At 45.0% G+C, this 19690-nt stretch overlaps 1 long non-coding RNA gene across 1 annotated transcript in view; it reads right to left on the reverse strand.

Annotated features, from left to right (window-relative positions):
* Positions 1 to 1300: 1300 nt before the first annotated feature.
* LOC135559554 (uncharacterized) overlaps positions 1301 to 19690 on the reverse strand; it is a 43930-nt gene continuing 25540 nt past the window's right edge. Inside the window, exon 3 of the long non-coding RNA XR_010461716.1 lies at positions 1301 to 1388. This is a non-coding gene — a long non-coding RNA (uncharacterized LOC135559554). The remainder of the gene's footprint in view (positions 1389 to 19690) is intronic.

Raw genomic sequence — 19690 nt, forward strand, 5'->3', positions numbered from 1 at the left:
CTGGTTGGCAGAGGTATGACCCATATTCCCTGTCCCTTGTTGGAAGCATTAGGAGGCTCAGGGTACCTGGTTGGCACTGCTCTCCTCTGTCTACCCCTGTGCACTTTGGGTGTGTGTGTATCCTCTGTGTGCTGGACAGCGCTGGTGGGCATAGGGGGCCAGTTTAGTGATATATTACAACGTTCACAGCCTGACACCTTGGCATGGGGATCAGCATAGTCCTAGGTTCTGCCAAAATCACTCTAGTCTATGAGTAAAGCCACTACACAAAGTCATCAAAGTCAAGCCCCACACCCAGGCTAATATGGCAAATTGATAAGTTAGTAATATTGATAGCCTATAGATGAATCAAAGTCATGATGGCAAGAACAACTTCCAGAGGTATTAAAATAAGTGATTTATATCACTCTGTTGGTAAATACTTGCATCAGATCACATCTATAAAAGGATTGGTATTCTGGTTAAAATCCATTGATGACAACTTGAAGACCTTGTTGGGACTAAACCCCTATAAGACATAGGGCTACATCAGTCTCTTGCTGTCGGGACCCAACAAGGTCGCAGACTCAATTAATTTACAACTCGGCGAGGGCTGTCATTTCTCCACTTTACACAGGCAGATCCTAGGGCAGTGTTTTGGGGCCCTGCACTCTTTGAGAAATGTCCAGTCGCTGCGGTGATGAGGAGTGACAGGAGGATTCTCAGACTTATTAGCGTTCTGCGAGCCGGTGTCATTAGAGATTCGCGTCACTCTGTGAATTACTATTTCCCCTTGTAACGGTGTGAGCGTCCGTGCGAACCGCAATGCTCTGTTCTGTGACCCCCCCCTGGGGTGGAACGTGAGTGAGGACAGATACGGCCTGCTCATGAATTAAGGATGACTTCAGTGGTGTTCAACTTTCAACCCCTACGTCCATATCGCCGGCGAGGATCTGGCTGACAAATGGGCATCAGTGCTCAGAGCGACTCCAAGTAACTCTGCTTCCCTGGTTAAGTATTCAGGAGGGGACATGGCCGGGGCTAATTCTGAACATGCCATGTTTAAAATAGTCACAACTGCTGCTACTGATGGGGAGGTTTCTATAATGTATGTTGAGATATTGTTCCAATTTTACAGGGTTTGGGGAATTTCCATTTAAATTCAAGACGATTCAGGAAATATTTAGAAAAATATACAGTATCTTTGGAATGTCCATCACATTTTTTTAAACCACAACCTGTAATTATTCAAGTGAAAACTGAACCTAAAATAAACAACTAAAATAATGAGTGCGAACAGTGAACTGACCATCCATTCTGAGATGATGATGTCCACCATCTCAAGGGGAAGTTTGACCTCCTCTATTCTGCCCTTTATCAGAGTGACCCTGTCCTACAGCTGGTTCGACCTAAGAGGAAATGAGACATTAAAAGAAAAAACATGTTATCTTTCCTGTTCAAAACATTTTTATTGCAATAATGAAACAAGACACTATGCAATAGTCCAAAATTACAGCCAGAGAGTTTCATTTTCTTATCTTAATGTATCATGGTAACAAATCAATAGCTGTACTATGATCTCCTAACAACACACGGCTTTTGTGTAATATTCTAAGGTTAGGACTGCTATTCTTATTAAGTGGTCTATTATCTATTACCCTGGGGCGGCAGGGTAGCCTAGTGGTTAGAGACTAGTAACCGACTAGTAACCGAAAGGTTGCAAGTTCGAATCCCCGAGCTGACAAGGTACAAATCTGTCGTTCTGCCCCTGAACAGGCAGTTTACCCACTGTTCCTAAGCCGTCATTGAAAATAAGAATTTGTTCTTAACTGACTTGCCTAGTAAAATAAAGGTAAAAAAAAAAAAAAATCTCTCACAATTATAAAAAAAAGTCCCCGTAGTTGAGGCACAGCAAACAGTGAATTTTGGGTAAGCAGGACATAATTGTTCCTCCCTGTGGCCTTTTCACACAGAGGTTTGTGTGTTAACAAACACCCAACCTGACCTGTGTGTGTGTGTGTGCGTCCAGAGCACGTGTGTGTACAGATGAGGTGTGTGTATACACAATACATTCGAGTCCGTACTGATGTGGTGACTACGAGAGTGCACCCTGTTTAAATGATCCTTCCTTTTCTGACCGGCAACCCAGGGTATCAATCTCTGTGCATATTCCATTATCATGACAGCTAATGTTACTGGGGACAGAATAATTACTCACGGCCCAAGAGTGCATTTCTGCAGCGCTGATCCTTATCGCCCGCTCCCTCTCGCTTGCTATCACATTCTCCCAGAATCACTCTCTAACGTTCTCTCTATCCCCCTTCTCTACCTCCCTTCCTTTTTCTCCCTCCCTTCAGGAGTGGGAAACACTGTAATCTCATTATTGGGGTAATTTAGAGGACAATGCCAGGACACTGGGGGAGGGGAGTGGGGGGTGTAAAGGGGCATTGAGAGGTAGAAAGAGATGACCAAAAGAAAGAGAGCGAAAGAGAGTGTGTGTATATGTTAGAGAAAGAGAGACAGACATAGACACACAGAGAGAGAGAGAGAGAGCCATTCTTCTGGTTGCTTGTGGTGTTAATCCTGTACCCCTTGTGGGTTAAATACACACATCTCATCATCCTAAATCCATCTGTATCCGAGTAGCAGGATTATGCCACAACTCCCGTGGGGGTACAGGGCTCTACAGTGAGTCTATTTAACTCACATAGGCACCTTAATGCACCTGGATTTTTTGCACCTAGAAAAATGTTGTATGCTAGCTTTATTACCTCAAATATTTGTAATTGTGCTTATAAAGCTCTTTGTGTGCGCCTATATTTTTCAATTTAGGTGCACACGTGCTCCTTATAAATAAAGCATAGTTTATTCCCCAATTTCCTACAGCCCCCAAAAATCTATATTATATACACTCAATGGTTAGTTTATTAGGTACACCACCCTGTTCACAAAAATGGTTTGGTCCTACAGACAGGCCACTGAGTGTATAGTTAAGGTATTTTAACATTTTATTGACAAATTTAGGATAGTAATGTAGATTGGGAGATCGATGAGAGGGACAAAGCAGAGAATGTGAGTTGAGGAATGGGGGATGGAATTGCTGCCTCCAGGGACAAATGTGGTCTGGGGGTGGCAGCACTACACTACAACTAGACCAGCCAATGACAGAGTTCGATAGTATTTTGAGTGGAACATTCCTTTAAAAACCAATATGGTTCAGTCTTCAAATCTCCATCAGGGTGCTGTTCCTAAAGTATTCCTATCTGTGAGCATGGCTTCCAGTGCAGCTGGTTGAAGAATTAAACAACAGTATAGCTCTCAATGCAACACTTGACTAATCAGACAATTCAGTCAGATTATCTATATAATAAAATGCCTTGTACTCCATCAATAATCTCCCATTTTTCAAAGGCAATGATTGTAAGTTAACTCATCCTGTTTTCTAATTTAAACATATGAGCGAGTGAGAGCGAGATTCCTGTCTGGGGTACAGCAACCATTTTAATTAGAGCCCGAACAATATCGGTTCACAGACATTAATCGGTCGATAAAGGCTTTTTAAAGCTATATCGGTATCGGCCGAAATAGGGTGGAAAAAGGGAATCTAATGCTTATCAGAACACTTATCTGAACCATAATCATGATGCGTCATTATTGTCACAATGTAAGAAATCAACATAGTTATTGGATATTTCCTCTTTTGGATGGCAATTTATGAGAATTCAGTGTAGAAAATGTTTACTTTAAAATGTTTCATTATATATATATATGCACTAATGTGTCAAATGGACAATGAGCCAATCCTCTTCAACCTGGCATGGTATAATTTGATACGGAATATTTTCTTATTATATAGACTAATCAACGCTGATCAGGACCGGTCCTGGGCGATAATGCTGCCGTATACAAAAAAAAGCCATCCTCCTAGCCCCGCAAAGTAGAATAGTAACCTATGAATACCCATTTGGTAGCCTACCATTTGTAAAACATGCATTTTTATGTTTATACCAGTCATTGGGTCACATTCATTTATGTTAATGCATGTGTTACAGTAATTTACCACTGTACATTTTCAAAGTGGAAACGTTGTTAGCAGAGTTCAAAACCTGCTACACTTGTGAGAAACAAGTTTTTATTTATTTCATACCATCATTTTTGCGCTCCATGTGAGCAATGAGAATGTGATACAACTGCATTGTTGAATTTCACTACACCCGCAATAACATCTGTTAAATACAGTGCATTCGGAAAGTATTCAGACCTGTTGACGTTTTCCACATTGTTACATTACAGCCCTGTTCAAAAATGTATCAAATTATTTTTTCCCCTCAATCTACAAACAATACTCCATAACGGCAAAGCAAAAACAGTTTAGACATTTTTAAACATCAAATTTACATAAGTATTCAGACCCTTTACTCTGTATTTTGTTGAAGCACCTTTGGCAGCGATTACAGCCTCAATTCTTCTTGGGTATGATGCTACAAGCTTGGCACACCTGTATTGGTGAGTTTCTCCCATACTTCTCTGCAGATCCTCTCAAGCTCTGTCAGGATAGATGGAGAGCGTTGCTGCACAGCTATTTTCAGGTCTCTCAAGAAATGTTAGATCAGATTCTAGTCCAGGCTCTAGCTGGGACACTCAAGGACATTGAAACTTGTCCCGAAGCCACTCCTCCGTTGTCTTGGCTGCGTGCTTAGGGTTGTTGTCCTGTTGGAAGGTGAACCTTCACCCCAGTCTGAGGTCCTGAGCACTCTGAAACAGATTAAAATCATGCTCCGTTCATCTTTCCCTCGATCCTGACTAGTCTCCCAGTCCCTGCCGCTGAAAAACCTCCCCACAGCATGATGCTGCTTCACCATAGATATGGTACCAGGTTTTCTTCAGATGTGATGCTTGGCATTCAGGCCAGAGTTCAATCTTTGGTTTCATCTGACCAGAGAATCTTGTTTCTCATGGTCTGAAAGTCTTTTAGGTGCCCTTTGGCAAACTCCAAGCAGGCTTGCGTCTGGCCACTCTAACATAAAGACCTGACTGGTGGAGTGATGCAGAGACGGTTGTCCTTCTGGAAGGTTCTCCCATCTCCACAGAGGAACTCTGGAGTTGTCAGATTGACCATCAGGTTCTTGGTCACCTCCCACCTCAATTCTCCCCTGATTAGTCAGTTTGGCTGGGTGGCCAGCTCTAGGAAGAGTCTTGGTGATTCTGAACTTCTTCCATTTATGAATGATGGAGGGCACTGTGTTCTTGGGGACCTTCAATGCTGCAGAAATTTGTTGGTACCCTTCCCCAGATCTGTGCCTCGACACAATCCTGTCTCGGAGCTTTACAGACAATTTCTTCAACCTCATGGCTTGGTTTTTGTTCTGACATGCACTGTGAACGGTGGGAACTTAACAAGACAGGTAGGTGTGTGCCTTTCCAAATCATGTCAAATCAATGGAAGTTGTACAAACATCTCAAGGATGATCAATGGAAACAGGATGCACCTGAGCTTAATTTCAAGTCTCATAGGGTATGAAAACGTACGTAAATTTGTTTTTTCAGTTGTTTTTTATAAATTAGCAAACATTTCAAGCCTGTTTTCACATTGTCATTATGGGGTATTGTGTGTAGATTGATGAGGGGGGGGGGGAATTTAATCCATTTCAGAATAAGGCTGTTACATAACAAAATGTGGAAAAGGGGAAGGGGTCTGAATACTTTCCGAATGCACTGTATGTGTGTAGGTGACCAATAAAATTTGATTTGATTTATTTTCCTTCTCTGTCCTGTAAATTTTTCCTGAGCACACATGGAAGCACCTGGCCTGCTTCTTGCAAATGTCAAATGTAGGAAAGTTCTGTCATTTTTTATTCACCTCACACAGTAAATCGACAGTCATTTAAATGTTGTTTTTTAAGTAGTTTTTTTTAAACATCCATTCAAAATATAATACTCCATACTTTCATTGTCAATTCATTATCTTATAGCCTACTTTCAGTAAAGCCTAAGGTAGGCCTTGGTTTTTAAAAACGTTTTAAGGAAAGAATAAATATTTGCTTGTGTGGCTTTGATTAAAGCGTGCTTTTACAGCAGTGTGCGTGTGTGAGTGTGCTGATTCTCTCTATATGCCTACATATGTCCATTTAAAAATGTTCCTAAAGTAGCACGTCTGGACTCCATCTCTTTATTTAGACTCAAATGCTCCTGTCTTGATTTAATCTTGTAAACTGCCTCTTCAGTAGCTTAGGCTACATTATTTCCTTAAGACGTCCTCTGAAGAAAATGTGTCAATGCCACTGCTATCGAATGACCTCAGCAGCATGGTTTGTGACGTTATACAAATATTTCGTGAAAAGTGGGAGAAAACCCATTGGACTTAATTTGAATGGTTTGTGCATAAAAATGGGATCTGCATTTTAAAAATATGTATGTGCAGAAAAGCCAACAGACAAGGTAAGCATATATCTTTATTTTCACTCCATTGTTGGGAGGCAGGTAGCCTAGTGGTTAGAGCGTTGAGCCAGTAACCGAAAGGTTTCCCGGGTGCCTGTAACGGTTTTCTTCTGTGGACGAAGGATCGGACCAAAGCGCAGCGTGGTTAGAGTTCAACATGTTTAATAAAGACCATAAAATGTGTACACTACAAAATACCAAAACAACAAATGTGCAAAACCGAAACAGTCCTATCTGGTACAAAGAAACAACCACCCACAAAACCCAACACAAAACAGGCTACCTAAATATGGTTCCCAATCAGAGACAATGACTAACACCTGCCTCTGATTGAGAACCATATCAGGCCAAACATAGAAACGGGAAAACTAGGCACACAACATAGAATGCCCCCTCAGCTCACGTCCTGACCAACACTAAAACAAAGAAAACACAAGAACTATGGTCAGAACGTGACAGTTCCCCTCAGGGAACTCCCCCCGTTCAGCTGAAAAGGTGGCACAGGGAATTCAAAAATATTCTTTAGAAATATTTAACTTTCACACATTAACAAGTCCAATACCTCAAATGAATGATAAACATCTTGTTCATCTACCCATCCTGTCAGATTTTTAAAATGTTTTACAGCGAAAACACAACATATATTTGTTAGACCACCACCAAATCAAAGAAAAACGCAGCCATTTTTTCCAGCCAAAGATAAAATCACAAAAGCAGGATTAGAGATAAAATGAATCACTAACCTTTTGAAAATCTTCATCAGATGACAGTCATATGACATGTTACACAGTACATTTATGTTTTGTTTGATAATATGCATTTTTATATCCACAAATCTCGGTTTACATTGATGCCATGTTCAGAAATTCCTCCAAAATATCCGGAGGAATTATAGAAAGCTACGCCAGATAACAGAAATACTCATCATAAACTTTGACTAAAGATACATGTTCTACATATAATTAAAGATACACTCGTTCTTAATGCAGAATTTTTTAAACGTTACGGAAAAAGCCTAACATTGCAATAATCTGAGACGGCGCTCAGACGTATTCGCCATGTTGGAGTCAACAGAAATACGAAATTACAATATAAATATTCCCTTACCTTTGATGATCTTTCATCAGAATGTAGTGCAAGGAGTCCTAGTTCCACAATAAATCGTTGTTTTGTTCCATAATGTCCATAGTGTCCAAGTAGCTGCATTTGCTATCACTTTCAGCTCACGTGCCCAAAAACTGACTGCTGGTCCAAGATAACTCGCACGAAAACTTCCAAAATATATATTCCAGGTCGAATAAACTTGTCAAACTAAGTAGAGAATCAATCTTCAGGATGTTATTATCATATATATCCAATAACGTTCCAACCGGATCATACGTTTTCATCTGGAGCCAAATGGAACAGCGGTAGCACTCACAGAGAAATGCGCCACAGGAAAATGGCATTCTGTCGGGACACTGACTATTTCCCCTCCCATTAGGTCAAAGTTCACAGCAAATGCTCCATTACTCTTTCTACTGAATGAGGACATCTAGTGGAAGGCGTAGGAAGTGCTTCCAGATCCATATCTTGCTGGGAAAGGAGGGGGCGATGACGTCAAAGTTGCCCCAACTTTCAGAATTTCCCTTCTTGTTTGGAAGATTGCCTGCCCTGAGTTCTGTTATACTCACAGACATAATTCAAACAGTTTTAGAAACTTCAGAGTGTTTTCTATCCAATAGTAGTAATAATATGCATATTTTAGCAATCTAGGACAGAGTTTGATGCAGTTCACTATGGGCACGCAATTCCTCCAAAGTGAAAATACTGCCCCCTATCCTCAACAAGTTTTAAGGCAGCTCCCCGCACCTTTCAGATTCAGAGGCATTCAACTGACTAGGTATCCCCCTGTATCTATTTAACTAGGCAAGTCAGTTCAGAACAAATTCATACCTACAATGACGGCCTACCCCGGCCAAACCCTAACGACGCTGGGCCAATTGTGCGCCTCCCTATGGGACTCCCAAACACAGCCGGTTGTGATACAGCCTGGAATCGGACCCGAGTCTATAGTGATGCCTCTAGCACTGAGATGCAATGCCTTAGACCGTTGCACCACTCGGGAACCTAATGTTGTGTCCATTAATGTCGTGTCAATACAAAAACGCAACAGATCCTCTCCAGACTGGCATTTCTTCATTTGTTGATGAATATTTATTAGTAATAACCTGAATAAGAATCTATGATAATAACGAAGTGTAATGGTTTGTTTCATGTAGGTTTTGTATTAAAAGCATATACATGTAAACTTGTATACAAACAGAATTGTGACCTCCCCTTTTTTGACCCCCCTGAACAGCTATGTTGGTGACCGTGTACATTGCCCTGGCCAATTACCGTAACCTCAAATTCCAAGACTGTCACAGCCCTAATCAGTCGGGCTCAAATTTTAATTAAATGTAAATGTAATTACATATCCTTATATACAGGGATGCAAACTGTTGAGGGCCCAAAAAGGTGACACTTTTTTTTGCACTGAATCCCTGCTAGGGGGAAATACAGGTTTTAACTAATTAAACAACAAAGAATGTGATCTACATGATCAGTCTCTGTGTGTAAAATAAAGTGGGAAACTAACTCAAAGCTCAAATATGTAAAGTAAGCAATCCAATGTTATTTGTTGCTTAAGACTTTACCTCAAATGACACTCAAGTCTTGAGAAAAAAACAATACACTAATATTGCAGGTAGCCATGACAGCCTTTATTATGACCACACACATCTAAATTTTGCACTTGGGAAAAAAACATCTTAAAGTAGAAATAGAATGAAACAAACAGGCATTCTATTTTGCTCTATTATAGTGGCCACTATAGTGGTTATCGATCAAGTGCACAAGGCTACATGTGTGCAAAAATAACGGTCACCAAGTAAAAAAATGTAATAACCCCCCCTCACTCACACGTGTTACTGTCAAGTTCAACACAACAAAAGCAATCTCTTTGGGCTACACATTATTACATTGTACACTTTCTGCCTGTGGACATCTGTTCTACAATGTGCCAGCAGAGCATGCTACCCTTTGTTGGCATAATTTATCTCTTTCAGGCAGACAGTACACCTGGCATACCCCTTTTAATCCACTGACTGAAAAAGTGAGAAAGAGGCCAAGTGTGTGGTGTTCCTTTCACCTCTATGGTGGCATCCAACTTAAGCCAGGCCCAGCTCCAGCTATACTACAACCCTGAATCCACTTGTCTAACAAGCAACGCCTCATTTTCACCTAATTCCCTCATTCTGAAAATTAACCACATACTCTAGAGGGAAAATATCCGTTCACAGATAACTAGTTAACTAGCTAACAAACTAACATTTCACACAGATTGCCAGGGTCCAATAAGCAACTAACACGTTGTAACTTGAGGAAAGGCAAGGAGTCGTAAACCAGTTAATACTATAGCGAATTGGTTAGGTTACTAACGTTAGCTAGCTAACGTTACAACATCAAATGCGCTAACGTTAGCTGTCTGACTATTAGCCAGCTAATTTTCACACTATAAACTCAATTATTTGATCAGGTAAATTTTCTAATGTTGCTCAACATTTCTCTGGCTAGCTAACGGAGAATTCAACCCAGCTAGCAAGATACTTAATGCTAACAATACTTGTTCCACCACACTTTTCCCTCACCTCAAACTTTCCAAAAGCCAGTTGTTTTTCGGTTATAGCTCATGAAGTATACTTCATCATCTTCTCACCCCCGTCTCCATGGTCAGGCTTCTCACCTACCTCTTCGTTATCGTGCAAGCGCTGATGATGTAACTAGCAAATTGGTTGTCTTTTCTCTCTTCAGTCGCGTGCTGCATTCTGTTATGTGAACGATTGGCTGAGCCTGGGATACAGCCAGTGTTGCTCCAAACGCGCATCACTCGTTCGCCTACAACCAGTAGTGACCTCTCCCCCAAAAAGTTTCTCATCAGATCTACAAGAAGCATGTAGGTCACCTATTTTGGATTCAAAAAGGTGAATTTCGCCAAAAGGTGACAAGTTTGCATCCCTGTACATTAACTTCCACGGTGGGGTAGTGACAGATACTACACACAGGCACTGTGATTACACACACACGTCCACACACCAGCTGAGCGGTTCTGAGGAAAAGAGTGGGTCTTGGGAGAAGAGGAAGGGGTTTTGAGGTGTGTGTATGTGTGTGTGAGCGTGTGCATGTGTCGGTATAGGTGTGCATCTGGAGTACAATGTCATGTCCTCACCTTTGTCCTGCCGTGCTGGGAGGCCTAGTGTGACAGTGCCTGCATGCCAACACACACACACACCGACAGCGAATCAGTGGGCTGTAAAATTAAAAAGTCCCCTCTCCTGCAATCCCATTGTTTTGCTTATACAACACTCCCGTGCATAATGGTAATAATAACAGACAATAATGGCCCCTAACTCAAAGCTACATTCAGGCATATGCCGAATGAGGAGAGTGCTTGGTGGTCTAAGGGTCGTAAAATGAGTTTGGTTTGGAAGCACTGTCCTTTCATTGGTGGTGCTAGGAGAGAGCTGGTATAAAACGGGTGTAGGTGTTATAGAACACACAGCAGGTGAGAGTGTAGTAGCCCCTTACACTCGTACCTGTATACAGGTTGAAAATGGCAGATTTGGGCACTGATAAATGCCTTAATTGGAATGCAGTGGCTGTAAAGTAACATGCTATAAATGAAGTCAGCGCTCTGGCTTTGTGCATCACAGTGTTCTATGGGTTTTGACTAACAGATTGGAACTTGAGCACCTCGCACAATAAGAAGTTGCCCCATCCCTCCTGCCAATTAAGCAACTTTTGCTAATGTTTTGTCTGAGTAAGGGAAATTCTGTTCATTAAGAAAGAGGTTGCACTATAGCAGTAGTTTAGAGAGCAGCTGTGGAAGAGCCGAGAGGCAGGGGAGAAGAGAGTCAGTCATGGTGTACTAAATTATGTGAGTTACGGGCCAGGCCGACTGACACCCGCTTTATTGAACTCAACCACCTGAAACAAATAAAAAGGTAGCTGGAGGTCACAGAGACCTCTACTGAGAGAGTCCATACTACACTGGGGAAGGGAGTGTGCTAGTCCACACGCTACTGGAGAGGGAAATGTGCTAGTCAACATACTACTAGGGATGGAATATACACTGCTCAAAAAAATAAAGGGAACACTAAAATAACACATCCTAGATCTGAATGAATGAAATATTCTTATTAAATAATTTTCTTTACATAGTTGAATGTGTTGACAACAAAGTCACACAAAAATTAATCAATGGAAATCAAATGTATCAACCCATGGAGGTCTGGATTTGGAGTCACACTCAAAATTAAAGTGGAAAACCACACTACAGGCTGTTCCAACTTTGATGTAATGTCCTTAAAACAAGTCAAAATGAGGCTCAGTAGTGTGTGTGGCCTCCACGTGCCTGTATGACCTCCCTACAAAGCCTGGGCATGCTCCTGATGAGGTGGCGGATGGTCTCCTGAGGGATCTCCTCCCAGACCTGGACTAAAGCATCCGTCAACTCCTGGACAGTCTGTGGTGCAACCTGGCGTTGGTGGATGGAGCGAGACATGATGTCCCAGATGTGCTCAATTGGATTCAGGTCTGGGGAACGGGCGGGCCAGTCCATAGCATCAATGCCTTCCTTCCACACTCCAGCCACATGAGGTCTAGCATTGTCTTGCATTAGGAGGAACCCAGGGCCAACCGCACCAGCATATGGTCTCACAAGGGGTCTGAGGATCTCATCTCGGTACCTAATGGCAGTCAGGCTACCTCTGGCGAGTACATGGAGGGCTGTGAGGCCCCCCAAAGACATCCCACCCCACACCATGACTGACCCACCGCCAAACCAGTCATGCTGGAGGATGTTGCAGGCAGCAGAACATTCTCCATGGCGTCTCCAGACTCTGTCACGTCTGTCACGTGCTCAGTGCGACCCTGCTTTCATCTGTGAAGAGCACAGGGCGGCAGTGGCGAATTTGCCAATCTTGGTGTTCTCTGGAAAATGCCAAACGTCCTGCACGGTGTTGGGCTGTAAGCACAACCCCCACCTGTGGACATCGGGCCCTCATACCACCCTCATGGAGTCTGTTTCTGACCGTTTGAGCAGACAAATGCACATTTGTGGCCTGCTGGAGGTCATTTTGCAGGGCTCTGGCAGTGCTCCTCCTTGCACAAAGGCAGAGGTAGCGGTCCTGCTGCTGGGTTGTTGCCCTCCTACGGCCTCCTCCACGTCTCCTGATGTACTGGCCTGTCTCCTGGTAGCGCCTACTTGCTCTGGACATTACGCTGACAGACACAGCAAACCTTCTTGCCACAGCTCGCATTGATGTGTCATCCTGGATGAGCTGCACTACCTGAGCCACTTGTGTGGGTTGTAGACTCCGTTTCATGCTACCACTAGAGTGAAAGCACCGCCAGCATTCAAAAGTGACCAAAACATCAGCCAGGAAGCATAGGAACTGAGAAGTGGTCTGTGGTCCCCACCTGCAGAACCACTCCTTTATTGGGGGTGTCTTGCTAATTGCCTATAATTTCCACAACAGCATGTGAAATGTATTGTCAATCAGTGTTGCTTCCTAAGTGGACAGTTTGATTTCACAGAAGTGTGTTTGACTTGGAGTTTACATTGGTGTTGTTTAAGTGTTCCCTTTATTTTTTTGAGCAGTGTACTTTCCAACTGAAAATATATTTCAAATGTGTTTGCTGAAGCAAAGACTCAAATGTGTTTCCTAATAAATCACAGCAATCGTGTGAGTACAACATCAGAACCAAATTTGCTGTGAAAGAAAGCATTATGATACACTTGTTTTGTGGGTCTGTGGTCCGTATAATTTTTATGTTGGACAGAGAAGCTAAGTTCTGGTGACTTGTTAAAAAGGACATTCTACTCCGAATTTATAATTTATACATCCAGAAATGAGGCCAATAACATTGGTAAAATAATTTGTTTACATTATTTTAACATATTGGACCATGCATATAGCCCATATTATCAGGAATGATATTAGCAAGAAGCATTAACACCTGTAGCCCAACTGATGCAGCATAGTGGCTATAAATAGTCTGAAGCATGTTGTTGCCAATCTTTTAACTAGTTAGCATCCTACTGATGAATTGTATGTCCCAAAAACAGCACAAACACAGTGAATGTCCCAAAAACAGCACAAACACAGTGAATATAATGTAGCCCGACCTGTTAGGGTAACACGCCCCCCTACCTGTACTTCTCACAGAAACCACTTCATGTCACCATTTCTCCCCCCCTAACACCTTCCCTGGTTGCCACTACTCTTGCTCAACTAAAAATATAATCTGTCTCATTACAATTTTGTCACTCACCCCAACCCCCCAAAAAGTTTTTACCCAGTATTCCATTTAGCCCCACTACCCCCTATGCATTCATCACAAATTGCTGAGTGGTCACATGCGTAACAATGCTGCTGCTAAAAACTCTGGGATTAAAATTATGTAGTTCACACATATTTAAGAGTTGAGAAATAAATCAAGTAGGAATGGAAAGCTGGGATCCCCCTCTTTATAACAATGGACATTAAAACTGCTGTTTTGCCCACAATTGTAAGAATTGGTATGCATTGACTGCGTGTCAATGTTTATTTAACGCATTAATACTTATCTCGCATAGAACACACAACAACAAGCCGACTAGGTAAATAAATAAAGTATTCTACTATGGGATGTCTGATTTTTCTATTCATTACTCGTTTTGTTTGCAGAGGAAAAGTACATGTGGACTGTTTTAGCATCTTCAAAGTGCGCCTCAGCAAAACATTTTTTTTTCATGTTCCATATTTTTAGGGCATGGCAGCACCACAGTTAATGAATGCAGCAGAAACACTGACCCCAAGCAGTAATCAAAATCCACAAAGAAATGGTTAATTGACCACAAAATTAACAAGTCTCCAGACTTAAACCCAATTAAAAACCTGCGGTTTGGATTAAAGAGGGCAGTCCATAAGAGCAGATGAAGGATATCAAGAGATCTGGAAATATTCTGTATGGAGGAATGAGCTAAGATCCCTCCCAACGTGTTCTCCAATCTCTTAAAACATTTGAGAAAAAAGCTGTGTCATTATCCTTGCAAGTGGATAACAGGGGTGCCAATAACTTTGACCCGTATTGTTTTTGTATTATGAAAGGTTGGGCTAATGTGGTAATCAACAGGGAGTTGTAAACGGTACATTACCTAATTAACCCTCCTCAAGACTTTAAACCGCCCCACAAACCGCGGGCTCAGCTTCCGACAGGGCAGGCGGAGGGGCAGGTTCCGGGTGGAGAGCCAGACCCAGTCGCCTGGGGAGAAAACAGGCGCCTCACTGCGGTGGCAGTCTGCCTGTTCCTTGTGCCGACGCACAGCGTGCTGGAAACAAGTGTGCGCAGTGTTCCAGATCTCCTCAGTGCACCGAAACCACTCGTCCACCACAGGAGCCTCGGTCTGGCTCGGATGCCAAGGTGGCAGGGCCGGCTGATACCTCACTCCTTTCCAGTGTGTGTTGGGGTTAGTGGAGGAGTGGAGGAAGGAATTCTGCGCATATTCTGCCCAAGGTAGAAAATCCGCCCACTCCCCCGGCCGATCCTGACAGTAACACACGCAAGAACCTTCCCACCTCCTGTTTGACCCTCTCCACCTGCCCATATTCTTGAGGCCGATAGCCGGAGTTGAGACTGACCGTGACCCCCAGGTGTTCCATGAACGCCTTCCATACCCATGAGGTGAACTCAGGGCCACGATCGGACACAATATGCTCCGGGATCCCGGAAGACGTGCGTAAAAAGAGCCTCCGCGGTTTGCATGGCCGACGGAAGCCCAGGCAGAGGAAGGAGGTGACAAGCTTTGGAAAACCGGTCCACAACAACTAGAATGGTGGTGTTCCCCTGGGAGGGGGGAAGGTCATCGGCTCTGGCCACGGAGCAGGGGCAGCCATGGGCTTTGAATTCTGCGCAGGTCTTCTTCTGGACCGCAGGAGGTTGTCCAACCGGATCACCATGCTGATGAGCTGGTCAAATGACAGGTTGTCATCATGGCAGGCTAACTCCAGCTGTACCTCCTCCCGCAGTCCGCTGCGGAAAACAGTGACCAGAGCCAACTCGTTCCATCCGGTGGAGGCCGCGATGGTCCGGAACTTCATGGCAGTCCTAGATCCCTGGTGTAGTCGGAGTAGACGCTCACCCTCCTCTCGGCCCTCCACAGGATGATCAAACACCGAGCGGAAGAGGGTGAAGCGTAGGATTCGACCTCGAGGGTGGCAACCCTGTCTCTTCCGGAAACCCCTTGCATCTTGCTGATGCGCCGCCGAAGTGCTCAGGGAGGGACAGGGGTTTCCACGGACAGGCTCCGATGGAACGGAGGTAGGTCGTGGTGTGGAAGCTGGTACCGAGATCGATGCTGGAAACTAGGGGGACTGCACACTCCCCTCCAAGTGCAGGATGGTTGACAGCCTTGTTCAGGGGCAGAACAACAGATTTGTACCTTGTCAGCTCAGGGATTCAATCTTGCAACCTTACAGTTAATTAGTCCAACGCTCTAACCACCTGCCTCTCATTGCACTCCACAAGGAGCATGCCTGTTACGAGAATGCAGTAAGCCAAGGTAACGAGGGCGGCGTGAACTCAACAACCCGGTCGCATTCCGCCTCGCTCCACAGGTAGTATCACATTTTCATTTAATTTCATTACAGTACAACGGTTTGATTTGTTTGATCGTAGCTAGCTACATAGCTAGCTACATAGCCGTCTCTGTATCAAAGATAAGTGTGTAGTCTAGAGCGATTTTCTAGGTTACCTAGCCAGCTATTGTCGTTCTTTTAACGCAACGTAACGTAATCAACACTGCCAGCTAGCCTACAAAGTCAACAACGCAGCCACTGCCAGCTAGCCTACTTCAGCAGTACTGTATCATTTTTAATCATTTTAGTCAATAAGATTCTTGCTACGTAAGCTCAACTTTCTGAACATTCGAGACGTGTAGTCCACTTGTCATTCCAATCTCCTTTGCATTAGCGTAGCCTCTTCTGTAGCCTGTCAAGTATGTGTCTGTCTATCCCTGTTCTCTCCTCTCTGCACAGACCATACAAACGCTCCACACCGCGTGGCCGCGGCCACCCTAATCTGGTGGTCCCAGCGCGCACGACCCACGTGGAGTTCCAGGTCTCCGGTAGCCTCTGGAACTGCCGATCTGCGGCCAACAAGGCAGAGTTCATCTCAGCCTATGCCGCCCTCCAGTCCCTCGACTTCTTGGCACTGACGGAAACATGGATCACCACAGATAACACTGCTACTCCTACTGCTCTCTCTTCGTCCGCCCACGTGTTCTCGCACACCCCGAGAGCTTCTGGTCAGCGGGGTGGTGGCACCGGGATCCTCATCTCTCCCAAGTGGTCATTCTCTCTTTCTCCCCTTACCCATCTGTCTATCGCCTCCTTTGAATTCCATGCTGTCACAGTTACCAGCCCTTTCAAGCTTAACATCCTTATCATTTATCGCCCTCCAGGTTCCTCGGAGAGTTCATCAATGAGCTTGATGCCTTGATAAGCTCCTTTCCTGAGGACGGCTCACCTCTCACAGTTCTGGGCGACTTTAACCTCCCCACGTCTACCTTTGACTCATTCCTCTCTGCCTCCTTCTTTCCACTCCTCTCCTCTTTTGACCTCACCCTCTCACCTTCCCCCCTACTCACAAGGCAGGCAATACGCTCGACCTCATCTTTACTAGATGCTGTTCTTCCACTAACCTCATTGCAACTCCCCTCCAAGTCTCCGACCACTACCTTGTATCCTTTTCCCTCTCGCTCTCATCCAACACTTCCCACACTGCCCCTACTCGGATGGTATCGCGCCGTCCCAACCTTCGCTCTCTCTCCCCCGCTACTCTCTCCTCTTCCATCCTATCATCTCTTCCCTCTGCTCAAACCTTCTCCAACCTATCTCCTGATTCGGCCTCCTCAACCCTCCTCTCCTCCCTTTCTGCATCCTTTGACTCTCTATGTCCCCTATCCTCCAGGCCGGCTCGGTCCTCCCCTCCCGCTCCGTGGCTCGACGACTCATTGCGAGCTCACAGAACAGGGCTCCGGGCAGCCGAGCGGAAATGGAGGAAAACTCGCCTCCCTGCGGACCTGGCATCCTTTCACTCCCTCCTCTCTACATTTTCCTCTTCTGTCGCTGCTGCTAAAGCCACTTTCTACCACTCTAAATTCCAAGCATCTGCCTCTAACCCTAGGAAGCTCTTTGCCACCTTCTCCTCCCTCCTGAATCCTCCTCCCCCCTCCTCCCTCTCTGCAGATGACTTCGTCAACCATTTTGAAAAGAAGGTCGACGACATCCGATCCTCGTTTGCTAAGTCAAACGACACCGCTGGTTCTGCTCACACTGCCCTACCCTGTGCTCTGACCTCTTTCTCCCCTCTCTCTCCAGATGAAATCTTGCGTCTTGTGACGGCCGGCCGCCCAACAACCTGCCCGCTTGACCCTATCCCCTCCTCTCTTCTCCAGACCATTTCCGGAGACCTTCTCCCTTAACTCACCTCGCTCATCAACTCATCCCTGACCGCTGGCTACGTCCCTTCCGTCTTCAAGAGAGCGAGAGTTGCACCCCTTCTGAAAAAACCTACACTCGATCCCTCCGATGTCAACAACTACAGACCAGTATCCCTTCTTTCTTTTCTCTCCAAAACCCTTGAACGTGCCGTCCTTGGCCAGCTCTCCCGCTATCTCTCTCAGAATGACCTTCTTGATCCAAATCAGTCAGGTTTCAAGACTAGTCATTCAACTGAGACTGCTCTTCTCTGTATCACGGAGGCGCTCCGCACTGCTAAAGCTAACTCTCTCTCCTCTGCTCTCATCCTTCTAGACCTATCTGCTGCCTTCGATACTGTGAACCATCAGATCCTCCTCTCCACCCTCTCCGGGCGGCCCACGCTTGGATTGCATCCTACCTGACAGGTCGCTCCTACCAGGTGGCGTGGCGAGAATCCGTCTCCTCACCACGTGCTCTCACCACTGGTGTCCCCCAGGGCTCTGTTCTAGGCCCTCTCCTATTCTCGCTATACACCAAGTCACTTGGCTCTGTCATAACCTCACATGGTCTCTCCTATCATTGCTATGCAGACGACACACAATTAATCTTCTCCTTTCCCCCTTCTGATGACCAGGTGGCGAATCGCATCTCTGCATGTCTGGCAGACATATCAGTGTGGATGACGGATCACCACCTCAAGCTGAACCTCGGCAAGACGGAGCTGCTCTTCCTCCCGGGGAAGGACTGCCCGTTCCATGATCTCGCCATCACGGTTGACAACTCCACTGTGTCCTCCTCCCAGAGCGCTAAGAACCGTGGCGTGATCCTGGACAACACCCTGTCGTTCTCAACTAACATCAAGGCGGTGGCCCGTTCCTGTAGGTTCATGCTCTACAACATCCGCAGAGTACGACCCTGCCTCACACAGGAAGCGGCGCAGGTCCTAATCCAGGCACTTGTCATCTCCCGTCTGGATTACTGCAACTCGCTGTTGGCTGGGCTCCCTGCCTGTGCCATTAAACCCCTACAACTCATCCAGAACGCCGCAGCCCGTCTGGTGTTCAACCTTCCCAAGTTCTCTCACGTCACCCCGCTCCCTCCACTGGTTTCCAGTTGAAGCTCGCATCCGCTACAAGACCATGGTGCTTGCCTACGGAGCTGTGAGGGGAACGGCACCTCAGTACCTCCAGGCTCTGATCAGGCCCTACACCCAAACAAGGGCACTGCGTTCATCCACCTCTGGCCTGCTCGTCTCCCTACCACTGAGGAAGTACAGTTCCCGCTCAGCCCAGTCAAAACTGTTCGCTGCTCTGGCCCCCCAATGGTGGAACAAACTCCCTCACGACGCCAGGACAGCGGAGTCAATCACCACCTTCCGGAGACACCTGAAACCCCACCTCTTTAAGGAATACCTAGGATAGGATAAAGTAATCCTTCTCACCCCCTTAAAAGATTTAGATGCACTATTGTAAAGTGGCTGCTCCACTGGATGTCATAAGGTGAATGCACCAATTTGTAAGTCGCTCTGGATAAGAGCGTCTGCTAAATGACTTAAATGTAAATGTAAGTTGCTAGCTAGCGTTAAACTTATCTTATAAAAAATAATCAATCATAATCACTAGTTAACTACATATGGTTGATAATATTACTAGTTTATATAGTAATCATTGGGCCACAGGTGTGAACGATTCAGTAGAGTGCTGGAGTTACACATCTGGCTAAAAGAC

Source organism: Oncorhynchus nerka, linkage group LG28 (assembly GCF_034236695.1).
Source record: "Oncorhynchus nerka isolate Pitt River linkage group LG28, Oner_Uvic_2.0, whole genome shotgun sequence".
In the NCBI taxonomy this organism is placed as follows: domain Eukaryota; kingdom Metazoa; phylum Chordata; class Actinopteri; order Salmoniformes; family Salmonidae; genus Oncorhynchus; species Oncorhynchus nerka.